The sequence below is a fragment of the Carassius carassius genome, chromosome 16 (assembly GCF_963082965.1).
Source record: "Carassius carassius chromosome 16, fCarCar2.1, whole genome shotgun sequence".
Lineage (NCBI taxonomy): Eukaryota > Metazoa > Chordata > Actinopteri > Cypriniformes > Cyprinidae > Carassius > Carassius carassius.
In genome coordinates, this window is record NC_081770.1 from 17,394,846 (window position 1) to 17,407,125 (window position 12,280).

A 12,280-nucleotide genomic window follows, 5' to 3' on the forward strand; every position below is an offset into this window, starting at 1 on the left:
GTCATTAAAAAACATCTTACATTTTTTTTCTTCACGCATCTATTTTCATCTGTCTCTGGACTCTTGCTAAAAACATTTGAGTGCTGACATGAATCCTACATGAAAGCTAAAAAATAATACTTTTTTAAACTATTTTAAACAGCATGGTTAACAACACCATTTGTAAAGTGAGAAAGAACGTCAAATCTATTGTATACATTTCTTTCAGACATTTGTAGCAACAAACACTTTTGGTTTCAAAGAAAACTTATGACAACTCATTTTCAATCTAATATAGGTATTTTCGTGTTTGTGACCTATTTTGTTTGTTTGTGTATTTATGTACTTGTTTAAGTGTATATTTGTATTTGTTTGGTTACATGTTCATGTTTTCTGTTTGTTTACGTGTGTGTGTGTTTAGAAAAAGCACGCAAGGACCAGGAACAATGGTACCCGCATTGAGAGCCTCTGAGAGGTAATTCTCAAGAGCTTCGTGCTCAGGAATCAACAGAGAATACAGTCTACCGCGTGGTGGCATAGTACCGGGAAGGAGACTGATGCTACAATCTTAAGGGTGATGGGGACGGAGAGAAGTGGCTCGGGATTGACTGAAAACCGTTCACAGATCGTGATACATCGACGGCACCCCAGAAAAATCACCTGGCTCCTCCTGAAACACAGAAACAGGAGGGAAAGCAGAGACAAGACATTTAACATGACACATGACAGGTTCCATGACAGAATAGTTCCATTAGACCAGTTAATATGGGGATTATGCCGAACTAACCAGGGATGTCCTAGCACTATGGGAGAAAAAGGAGAACTGAAAATTAAAAAGGAAGTGGTCTCGCGATGGTTTCCAGAGACCGTGAGAGACAATGGAACAGTCTCACGGCAGACCTTAAGAAGGGAACTACCATTTAGGGAAAAAGGGGGAGTAACCTCCTCTAGATCAATGAGAGGAATACCTTGCGGGCCCAGGCTTCGTCGATGAAATTTCCCTCGGCCCCAGAGTCAATCATGGCACTGGTAGAGACAGAGGAACCCTGCCAGTGCAGATGTACCGGGATGGTAGTGTTGGTCTTGTGAGAAGGGACCAGAGGAGTAGCGCTCGCCAGTACCCCTCCTATTACTGGCAAGCGTTGGCTTTTACTTGACAATTTGACACAATATACTTGTCGGAACCACAGTAGAGACAGAGGTGGTACAAAATTCTCCGTTCTCTTTCCTTCAGAGAGACACGTAAGCCCCCCAGCTGCATGGGTTCTGGAGCAGCTTCTGCAACAGTAGAAGATAGAGAAAAGGATAGGGGCAGAGAGAAAGAACCAGTCTCAGTATACCTCGCTTGTTGTCGCAAGTGGAAACGCTTCTCCACTCAGATGGCGAGGTCGATGAATGGATCGAGAAGACTGGGAACCTCTATGGCGAGGATCTCATCCTTGACCTCTGCATTGAGCCCTTCCAGGAAACGGGCCACCAGCGCCGGCTCTTTCCAGCCGCAGGTTGTTGCAAGAGTGCGTAACTATATTGAGAAATCAACGGCAGAACGTCTGCCCTGGCGAAGAGATGAGATCAAGCGAGCAAGCCTCGCCTCCACGTGCAGAGCGATTGAAACATGGTATCGAAATATCAGGCCAGTAATCAGCAACGGATTCTTCTTGAATTCAAGCTTAGACGGAGTTCAACAAGGAAGCTCGGGCACAGATGGTGGCTTGCCTCTGGTCACACAGGAGCATACACAGATGAAGCACAGCGGGGTACTGCAGTAGTTCTATCAAGCGCAGCACTGATACAGAGCAGAACATAGGTTAGAGCAAAGCAAATAATACTAGCTTCTAGATGAAACCATGACAAGACAGGACTAAATAGAGAGGAAGTGCAACATGAGACTTCTTTATCAGTGGTTAACGAACAATCTGACAGAGACAGGAGAAAGAGAGGGAAGAAGTAGCAAACATAATCAGAGGGAAAAGGGGACAGGTGTGATGTACTTAGAGTAAAGCAGGAGAAGATAGGGAACAGCTGGGAAGAGGAGAGTGAATGATTGAGTGTGCTAAAAGGCTGGTGGCCAGAAGAGGGCAGAAGAGGATAGAAAGAGCCAGGCTCATGACAGAAAAGGGGGCAAAATCAAAGAAGCAACTGTTGAATAGTCAAGAAACAGAAAAGGATGGGGAGGATTATATAGTAGTACGGAAGATACTTCTGATGATGAGTCTAATGATGCATCATCTTTGGCTAGTTTTGTTGAAAAGGAGTTGTTATCTACTGCAGAGACCTTGAATGAGGGTCAATAAACAAAGCAGGTATAACCGTTGGAAAAAGTTCAATGATTTTTGAGCATGACAAAGGGCAAAATGAATTTTGTAGTGGAAGAGTTTTTTCCAGATCGTAAACTATTTATTGAATAATCATGAGTGTTAATGAGAGAAAAAGGCAAAGGAGATTTATTTAATCAAGATTTTTCATAGACTGAAAAAGATCGTTTAAAGTTTAAGTTGCAGAACAAATGTGAATTTTTGTAGTTCTTTAAATGAAATTCCAAGTCCAAATGGTTGTTTTTCCCGTTTCTTGTAAAATTTATGATTGTTTTTCTTTATATTTTTTTCACAATTGATTTGAAGATTGCAACTTTAAATCTCAATGGAGCAAGGGATATTAAGAAAATGAGTCATTTTTTCCAATTAATTAAATTGAAAGGTATAGATATAGCTTTTGCTCAGGAAACCCATAGCAATGATTTAAATGAAGTAGACTGGAAAAGAGAATTTGAGGGTTTGGTTATCCAGAGTCACAAGAGCAGTACAAGTGCTGGTATAGGAGTCTTCTTTGCAAGCAAATTTTTGCCAATCTCACATGAGGTGGAGGAAATTGTAGAAGGAAGACTTTTAAAGGTTACTGCAAAATTTCACATTGCAACGTTTGTTTTAATAAATGTGTATTCTCCAGTTATGGCTACTGAGAGATTGGTGTTATTAGAGACACTGGCAAATACAATACAAAATTGTAATCCCGAACATTATCTCCTGGTTGCAGGAGATTTTAATTGTACGACTGATTATATAGATAGGAATCATCTAGAGCCACATTCAGCTTCTAGGTTGTCCATGATCCGGTGTCAGGATAGTAAAGGGAGGCAGATCACACACATCACTCAGTGCGGGGCTGAAAGCAGGTGAGTACGTCCTTAGAAGATAAGTCAATGCCACACAAGCGCAGTTCACTAATACTTGTCCCTTTCTTTCTCAGGAGAGGAAACCTTCCAGCGAACTAGGAGGAAACACAGGAGAATCAGGACATCGTTGGGATATCAGGTAACAGGATAAGCTCGGAAATCCTGGAGGCAGCAGAACAAGGACACAAAGATTAGTGTTTCAAAAGTACGTTTACAGTACATTACGTCTTGGAATCCACGGGACATGGGACAATCAGGGGAGAGTAGCATGAAGTCTGTTCCTGTTGGAGGCTTGACATTGAACTTAATGTCAATTAAAAGTGCTTATTGGATTTTTAATGGTGCTTTGTTTCAAGATTTGCATTTTAAGCAGGTTTTTGAGTTTTTCTGGAAGGAATTAAGAGGAAAGAATGCAATGTTTTCAAGTGTGCAGCAATGGTGGGAACTGGGTAAAAAGCAAATACAGAAATTATGTGTTAAATACAATTTCAATGTCACACAGAATTTGGTTGTTAAAATGAGAGCTCTGGAAAATGATATTCTGAACAAAATATAGGTGATTTGTCAGGAAATCAAGTGAAATATCTCATCGGAAAGAAAGGAGAATTAAGGGATCTGCTGGGTATTAAAGCACAGGGGGCATTGATCAGATCTCGGTTTCAGAATTTTTCTAATTCTAATTCTTCCTAGAAGTGCATGACGAGCTCACCAGGTTATAGACGGCACCTTTTACGGCCAGAAACCGGTCAGTGATCTTCTCCTCCCTCACCACCCTCGACGGCGGTGCAGCGAAGGTGTATTCGGTGATCACCCTGATGGAGCGGGCATTAACAATGGTATTGTGTCTTAAGTCCAGCTCCTCCTGGCATGGAGACCCGGTGCTTCCCCCCGGGCCTGTAGGTATTGCCTATACAGCTTGTGGGGAAGCTGCTTCTACCTTACATGCTATGGTGTTACTGCAGGTGCACCAGGCCAATGCACCCCCTGTGTCCGCCCCCGCTCCAGTCGCACATCCAAAGCAGCCTCCAGCAAGTGGCAGTTTCCTCTGTCTCTGGGTACCAGGAGGGCATGGAGAGTTGTGGACGACCAAGCACCAGATCTCACTCATCCTCCTCCTTCGCCAGATGGCAGCAGCGGGTGGTTCGAGAGGGTCAACAAAGGCCCTACTTGCACACCCTCTGCCTACCTGTGGAACCAGGTGAGCCTTGCACCCCACACTCACACCCCTCTCCGGCCCACTCACAAGCCACCCGAGTTGGGACCCTGTGTTCTACCGTCCACATTTGATAATACCTATAAAATCAAAATCAACTGCGGGCGGCAGATCCTTTTCCTATTTGGTGCCTAAACTCTGGAATAACCTACCTAACATTGTTCGGGAGGCAGACACACTCTTGCAGTTTAAATCTAGAATAAAGATCTATCTCTTTAACCTGGCTTACACATTACATACTAATATGCTTTTAATATCCAAATCTGTTGAAGGATTTTTAGGCTGTATTAATTAGGTAAACCGGAACCAGGAACACTTCCCATAACACCCGATGTACTTGCTACATCATTAGAAGAATGGCATCTATGCTAATATTAGTCTGTTTCTCTCTTATTCCGAGGTCACCGTAGCCACCAGATCCAGTCTGTATCCAGATCAGAGGGTCACTGCAGTCACCCGGATCCAGTACGAAAGGACCTCTACAGCCCTGAAAGACAGCGGAGACCAGGACAACTAGAGCCCCTGATACAGATCCCCTGTAAAGACCTTGTCTCAGATGACCACCAGGACAATACCACAGGAAACAGATGATTCTTCTGCACAATCTGACTTTGCTGCAGCCTGGAATTGAACTGCTGGTTTCATCTGGTCAGAGGAGAACTGGCCCCCCAACTGAGCCTGGTTTCTCCCAAGGTTTTTTTCTCCATTCTGTCACCGATGGAGTTTCGGTTCCTTGCCGCTGTTGCCTCTGGCTTGCTTAGTTGGGGTCACTTCATCTACAGCGATATCGTTGACTTGATTGCAAATAATTGCACAGATACTATTTAAACTGAACATAGATGACATCACTGAATTCAATGACGAACTGCCTTTAACTGTCATTTTGCATTATTGACACACGGTTTTCCTAATGAATGTTGTTCAGTTGGTTTGACGCAATGTATTTTATTCAAAGCGCTATATAAATATAGGTGACTTGACTTGACTTCTACCTCGTTGCCCCATTGCGGGTATGGCTGTGGTTCCACTGGTACCGGTTTCTAGGCACCTGGGCAGTGCTACCCAGCCCATCTCGCTTGCTTCTGTGGATCATCAGCCTCGGCTATGCAATTCAGTTCGCCCGGGATCCCCCGAAGTTCAGCGATATCTGCTTCACTACTCTGAAAGTGGCCGATGGCCCTGTTCTGCAGGCAGAGATCGCAGTCCTACAGGTGAAAGATGCGATAGAGCATGTCAGTGCAAGGTCCTTCCCTTCGGACTGTCCCTGTCTCCCCATGTCTTCGGAGATGGCTCTTGTTCCCCTCAGAGAGCAAGGTCTTCACATCCTCAACTATCTATATGATTGGCTTATACTAGCACAGTCTTGGGATCTGTTGTGCGAGCACAGGGACCTGGTGCTTTGGTACCTCAGCCTGTTGGGCCTTTGGGTCAACTGGGAAAAGAGCAAACTCTCCCCGATGCAGAGGATCTCTTTTCTTAATATGGAGTTGGATTTGGTCAAACAAAAGAATGTGCACGGTCAGTACTAGCCTGCTTGAATACGTTCAAGGGCAGGACAGTGGTCCAACTGAAACTTTTTCAGAAGCTCCTGGGGAATATGGTGGCTGCAGCGGCACTTAAACTGCACAGCCTGTTACATATGAGATCGCTCTAGCACTGGCTTTATGGCCGAGTCCCGAGGTGGGCGTGGAAGTGCGGCACTCACCGTGCCCAAGTTACACCCATGTGTTGCCAAACCTTCACCCCATGGTCAGATCTTGCATTCCTCTAGGCAGGGGTGCCCCTTGAACAGATCTCCAGGCATGTTGTGGTTTACATTGATGCCTTCACCACCAACTGGGGGGGCCACATACAATGAGCATGCATTCTCAGAGGTTTAGATGGGCCCGCACCTGCATTGGCACATCGATTGCCTAGTTGTTAGCAGTGCGACTTGCCTTGAATCATCTCAAAGGGCACTTATGAGGCAAGCACTTGCTGGTCTCAACAGAACACACAGCAACTGTGGCATACATCAATCGACAAGATGATCCAGCTGATTTGGAAACATTTTGGAGCCACTCAAGTAGACCTGTTTGCTTCTCCAGAGACCTCTCACTGCCAGCTGTTCTGCTCCCTGACTGAGGGAACACTCAGCACAGATGCACTGGCACACAGCTGGTCGATGGGCCTACGCAACTGTGCAGAGTCCGGGAGGATGAGGAGCAAGTCTTGCTAGTGGTGCCATATTGGCTTACTCTGACCTTTTTCTCTGAACTAGTGCCCCTTAGCAACAGTCCCTCCTTGGCCGTTTTAGTCTGAGGAAGGATCTACTGAATCAGAGACAGGGCACCATTTGGCACCCACATCCAGACCTTTGGAAACTCCATGTCTTGTCCCTGGACGGGACGCGGAGGTTCTAGGTGACCTACCCCAAGAATTAGCAAACACCATCACTTCGGCGAGAGCACGGTCTACGAGACATGTTTACGCCTTGAAGTGGAACCTCTTCGCTGAGTGGTGTTCTTCTTGCGGAGAAGATCCCCGAATATACCCGATTGTGGTCATGCTTTCCTTTCTGCAGCAAGGGCTGGAGCAAAGGCCGTCTTCATCCACCCTTAAAATCCAGGTTGATGCTATTGCTGCATACCATGACCCCATGAATGGGAAGTCTTTAGGTAAGCATGACCTCATTATCATGTTCCTTAGAAGAGCCAGGAAGTTAAAGATCCAAGGAGTGCTGACCATAGTTATGACCATGGAAAATCTGTTACAAAATAATTGCCTTCACTCTGTTTTATTTATATTTTGCGATTGGTTATTTTTATTTGCAAAGCTTCTTTTTTTCTCACAATACTTTTTTTTCTTTTGTAATTCATTATTTTTGTTGGCAAGAAGCACGTTTATTTTTATCTCAGTACTTTATTTTATTTTGCAAAACTTATATATGTGGCTATATATTGACTCCATACATATCCTTCCAACTTTTGCTTTCCTTCAATAGCTTAATTTTTATTGTTATTATTGACATTGGTAACACTTTATAATAAAGTTTATTAATAAAACACTTACATTATGTAATGTTTAACTAATCATTACTTAATCTATATAATATATTCACTTGGAGTGGAACGATACAATTATTCGTACCGAACCGTCACGATACGGGCATGTCGGTTCAGTGCATGAGACCTTACATCAAATATAGGCAATTCACCCCCAGTCCAGAAGTGGGGCACCCACAGCAATGCAACACTGTTTGATAACCAGCCGCCAGCAGAAGAACAACGAGCGAATGGCGTGAATTGCGCACTTGAAAACAGTAGATTTAGAGACTTTTCAGACTCCCTTAGCGACTTTTTTTTTTTTTTTTTTTTACAACTACCAAAAAATCTAGCAACTTTTTTGGACCAACCTTATTTAGTCTCTGAGATGCAAATTAATATATTTTATAGCTGGTTATGTACTCCTAATGGACCACATTTCAGTCATTATAATATTCATTCCATGTCTGACAACAGAAACATTAAAAATTCAGCGACTTCTCAGGCGGGATTTAGCTACTTGCCATTAAAAGAAGTTGACAACACTGCTTGAGAACAAAGTCCACTAGACAATGATCATGTGCTGACTCTGAATGCGTCTCTCACAGACTGACAAAGGAGTGTACTTTAAAGGCTTATGCACTCAACTGTTTGTGAAATACAGCTTTGTGCTTTTGTATCCTACCGCTCTCAATTGGCACAAATCCAAATATTCCATAATATTTCCATATTTGCGATGTAACGTATCTGAAACGGAAAACTGTTATTATGTAAATTATAGGCTTTGTGCTTCAGTCGCGTTCCAACTAGGGGTGGCACTGACTAATCGACTAGTCGACTTCAATGCCCTGCCATGACGCTTTAAACGTGCAGTATGGAATTTTTGGCCACCAGGGGTCACTCAATCAAAATAATAACATGAGACGTACTATGATGACGTCTGGAAAGAGCGTAGGCTCATGGGAGTTGTTGTTCATTGAAACACGCGCTCTGTCGCTCCCCACATTCCTCACTCATTTTAACTGAGGCCGGCGACACACTGGATGCGTGGCGCAAGCGTCTCAGCTGCGTGGCGTGTCAGTTTTTAATTCGGCTCCCATGTTAATAGGTTAGAGCTTGCAGACTGCCTGCGTGAGACGTGTGTCTCAGGCGCGGCTGGAGCCGCGCGGAAAACGTGTGCATGCTAGAAATAAGTTTTTCACGCGACACGCACGCGTGTTGGAAGCGTTTCCAGGCAAAATATAATAGGAAAATATGTTTATATGTAATTTTGTACACAAATACATTTTAATTGATGACATTTTGATGTTTGAAAGTCTATAGGTTGCCATAAATTCAGATACAAATGTAATTTAAAAAATAAATAAATAATTATCGATTTTCAAATATTGCACCTGTCAAACATAAGTCTATTTTGCCGTCAATACTGTTGACGGTGTCCTTTATCAGTAGGCTTTATATTTATGTTCAACATGAAGTATAGATATTGTTGTCATGAAGACAAGAGCCTGGTCTGTCAGCGGTCTCCCTCTATGTCACCTACAGCAGCAGCAGCGCGCCACGCTTCTGGCACGCAGCAGAGATGCCACGCAGCCAGTGTGTCACCGGCCTTAGTATTTTGACAATCCCGTATTTTCGAACGGAGAGATATATGAATTATCAGACCCCTATCAAATCAATATTCCATCTAGCTAGTAGTAATATATGTTAAAAAAAACACGGTTGCCTTTCGTTAATAATTATAATTAGGCTACGTTTATACTATGATATCGAACAAGATAGTGAACTGCATTTGATGCTACTTTATCCAGCTAGATATAGAACACATGTAGATTTACATTATACTCTACATGAGAGCTAGTCCGTCTGCGTTTTACACAAGACATCATCGTTTCACAAAATATACGGATAGATATAGTTAGCTGAATGGATGCATACCTGTTTATTAGAATGCAAGCATCTCTCTGTAGTTTCAGCTTGTCACGAAGCTCTCTCTATCTTGGAAATGCAACTGCAATATTTACCCGTGTCTCGTTTCTTCTTCGTCCCAAAACCTTCTCAGGTCATTTATTTCACCCGTACGTTTGCGCTTCACAGAACGTGCAGGCAAAGCATAATCATGATCCATAACTAAGTTATTGAATGAGGTATAAATACGAATATAAACAATATAAATATAAAATATAATAGTCTCGATCAAGGCTAGCTACTACTTTTTCTTCTTCGTCTCGTCTTTGCTTCTGTTCACCTTTGTATTTGGCGGTTCCGCAGGAAGTTAGATAAACTAGAGGGGTCAAAGTTTATATGACGCCATAGACGGGCGATAAAACGGAAATAAAGAAACGTGCCGTGTCTTCTAATTAAACTATAATTTTCTCCGGATTTGAAAGTTCGTGGAAACTGTCGGGATAATGTAAGTACACAACAAAAAAAAAATATATAACATAGATATAGTGATATCTGCTATTTTTAAAGCAGAAAAATTACATATTGCGCCTTTAGGGAAGTCGTGGCCTAATGGTTAGAGAGTCGGACTCCCAATCGAAAGGTTGTGAGTTCGAGTCCCGGGCCGGCAGGAATTGTAGGTGGGGGGAGTGCATGTACAGTTCTCTCTCCACCTTCAATACCACGACTTAGGTGCCCTTGAGCAAGGCATCGAACCCCCAACTGCTCCCCGGGCGCTGCAGCATAAATGGCTGCCCACTGCTCCGGGTGTGTGCTCACAGTGTGTGTGTGTGTTCACTGCTCTGTGTGTGTGCATTTCGGATGGGTTAAATGCAGAGCACAAATTCTGAGTATGGGTCACCATACTTGGCTGAATGTCACGTCACTTTCACTTTCACTTTTTTTTTAAGCTTGATAGTCGCCAGTCCTATAGAGGGTGCAACAAGAAAAATAAATATTTGAAGGACTTCCACATTTACGCACCGTTTCCAAACAGTTAAAATAACAAATAAATGTATACTCTGAAAGGTCCAAAAGACATGTGTGATTATATTACTGGATGCTCGGAATGGGAGAACGTACATTTCTAAACAGCTTATTGTACAGGTAAGTTAATTACTGTTCTAATCTAATGCGCTGCTGCACTGTAACGCACACACATAGGCTATAGACAGTAGCTCGTACGTCATGTGCAGATCCCTCGCACACAGAATCATTCAGCGTGGAAATGTACTGTCAACATACTGTTGACTGTGTTTGTTTTGTGATTTCTCAACAAAATAGCTTAGAAACTGAAAAGTTCAAGCTTATATTTGTTAATAACTAAATCTCACAGCGTCATTACTACTAGAGAGACTCTTCTATGTAAAAATAATTCACATACACAATCGCTCTCACTCATAGGCGACGATTTATGTTTTTCTCCGTGGGTGCTCAAGGGCGCACGCCATTTAAAAAATAAAAAAAAATAGACTAGGCTATTCAAAAAATATTGCATTTCAGAACCTTAGGCTAATGGACAGCGGCCGATACAAACAAACACAACAGCGTCACTTCTCAAAAATACAAACAGGATTGGAGATGAAAAGTTTAACTGACACGTAACCGCTAATGCATTCAGCTTCTTGGGAAATTAATGTTTTGTAAATATTGATTAAAAAACTATTGCGAAAGGACAGCGTTTCCATTAACCGATTGTTGCGACTAAAATAATGAGTTTCTGGGAATGTCTACCTCATTTATGTTTCAAGGTTTCTTTTGATAGTGGCATGGCTTTTCTTTGAGGTTTCGAATCCATTATTCATATAGGCTAAAAAAATATTTTTTTATTTTATGTATTTAACAAAGAACTCGTATTCTGTCCAAAAGTAGGCTACTTTTGTGTCCATTAGTCTTTCCTCTTTTAAACCGTATATAGGCCTATACTTGAGCAGAAAAATGTTCCCATTTAAACCCTGTTACAAACTTTAAGGAGTCTAGGGAATGTACCGTTACATTTACATATTAACGTACTGCTGGGTATGAAATGAGGTGGAAGAACATGACAGACAAAACTTTGAAAGAGAAAAAATACTGGAAGTTTATTCACAAAAAGCCAAAGCCACTAGATCCAGTAAAATAACAATAATAATGTGCGCTATGTACAAGGTGAAAATGTAAACAAACAAACAATAAAATGGGAAAAGAACGAAAGTTCTTAGCCTCGCTGCTCCTAGCCTCGCTGTTATTATCTGAGAGGGCACTTGTGGTGGATGTCGATATATCAATATTAATAGGTTTGGCTTTTTTTACAACAAATCTGTCCATTTTAGTCTGAAATGATTAGTGATTACGGAAAGCAGTAAATGATTACATACTCGCACGGCACTGTATAGTGGGGGATGGGACGTTTTCAGAAACGCTGTGATTGGTGGATAGGATATGGAACATGCTTAATGAGCAGTCATTTTGATGGCAATATTTTTTTTTCCAAAATGACTGGAATTGACCCTATTTTCAAACTTTTACAAGTTATTTATTAATCATTTATTCGTGTTTTTGTAGTACCCAATCTAAAGCGAAGACTATTCTTCATTTGTAAATGTTTATATAAACATTTATTATTTTTTTATTGTCTTTACTGCCACTGGACTTTTAGCTACTTTAACAAAGTTTGTGTAAAGAGTGGTTAATTAAGTTTAGCTAAATGCCTGATAAAGACATATCACATAATTTGGATGCAAAACAAGACAGATGTTTTGTTTTTTTTGTTTTTATCACCTCAACACTTATATTAGTAAACTATTGTGTATCATTAAAAATAATATTCATTATCAATATCATTTATCAAAACAATGCAACATAAATAGATTGAATTATTTTGCCAGAAAGTAATCAAATTGACCCCTGTACACTTGTTGACCCGTTACCCAACCTTAAACCTACCCATACCACCAAACCTGTCCCTAA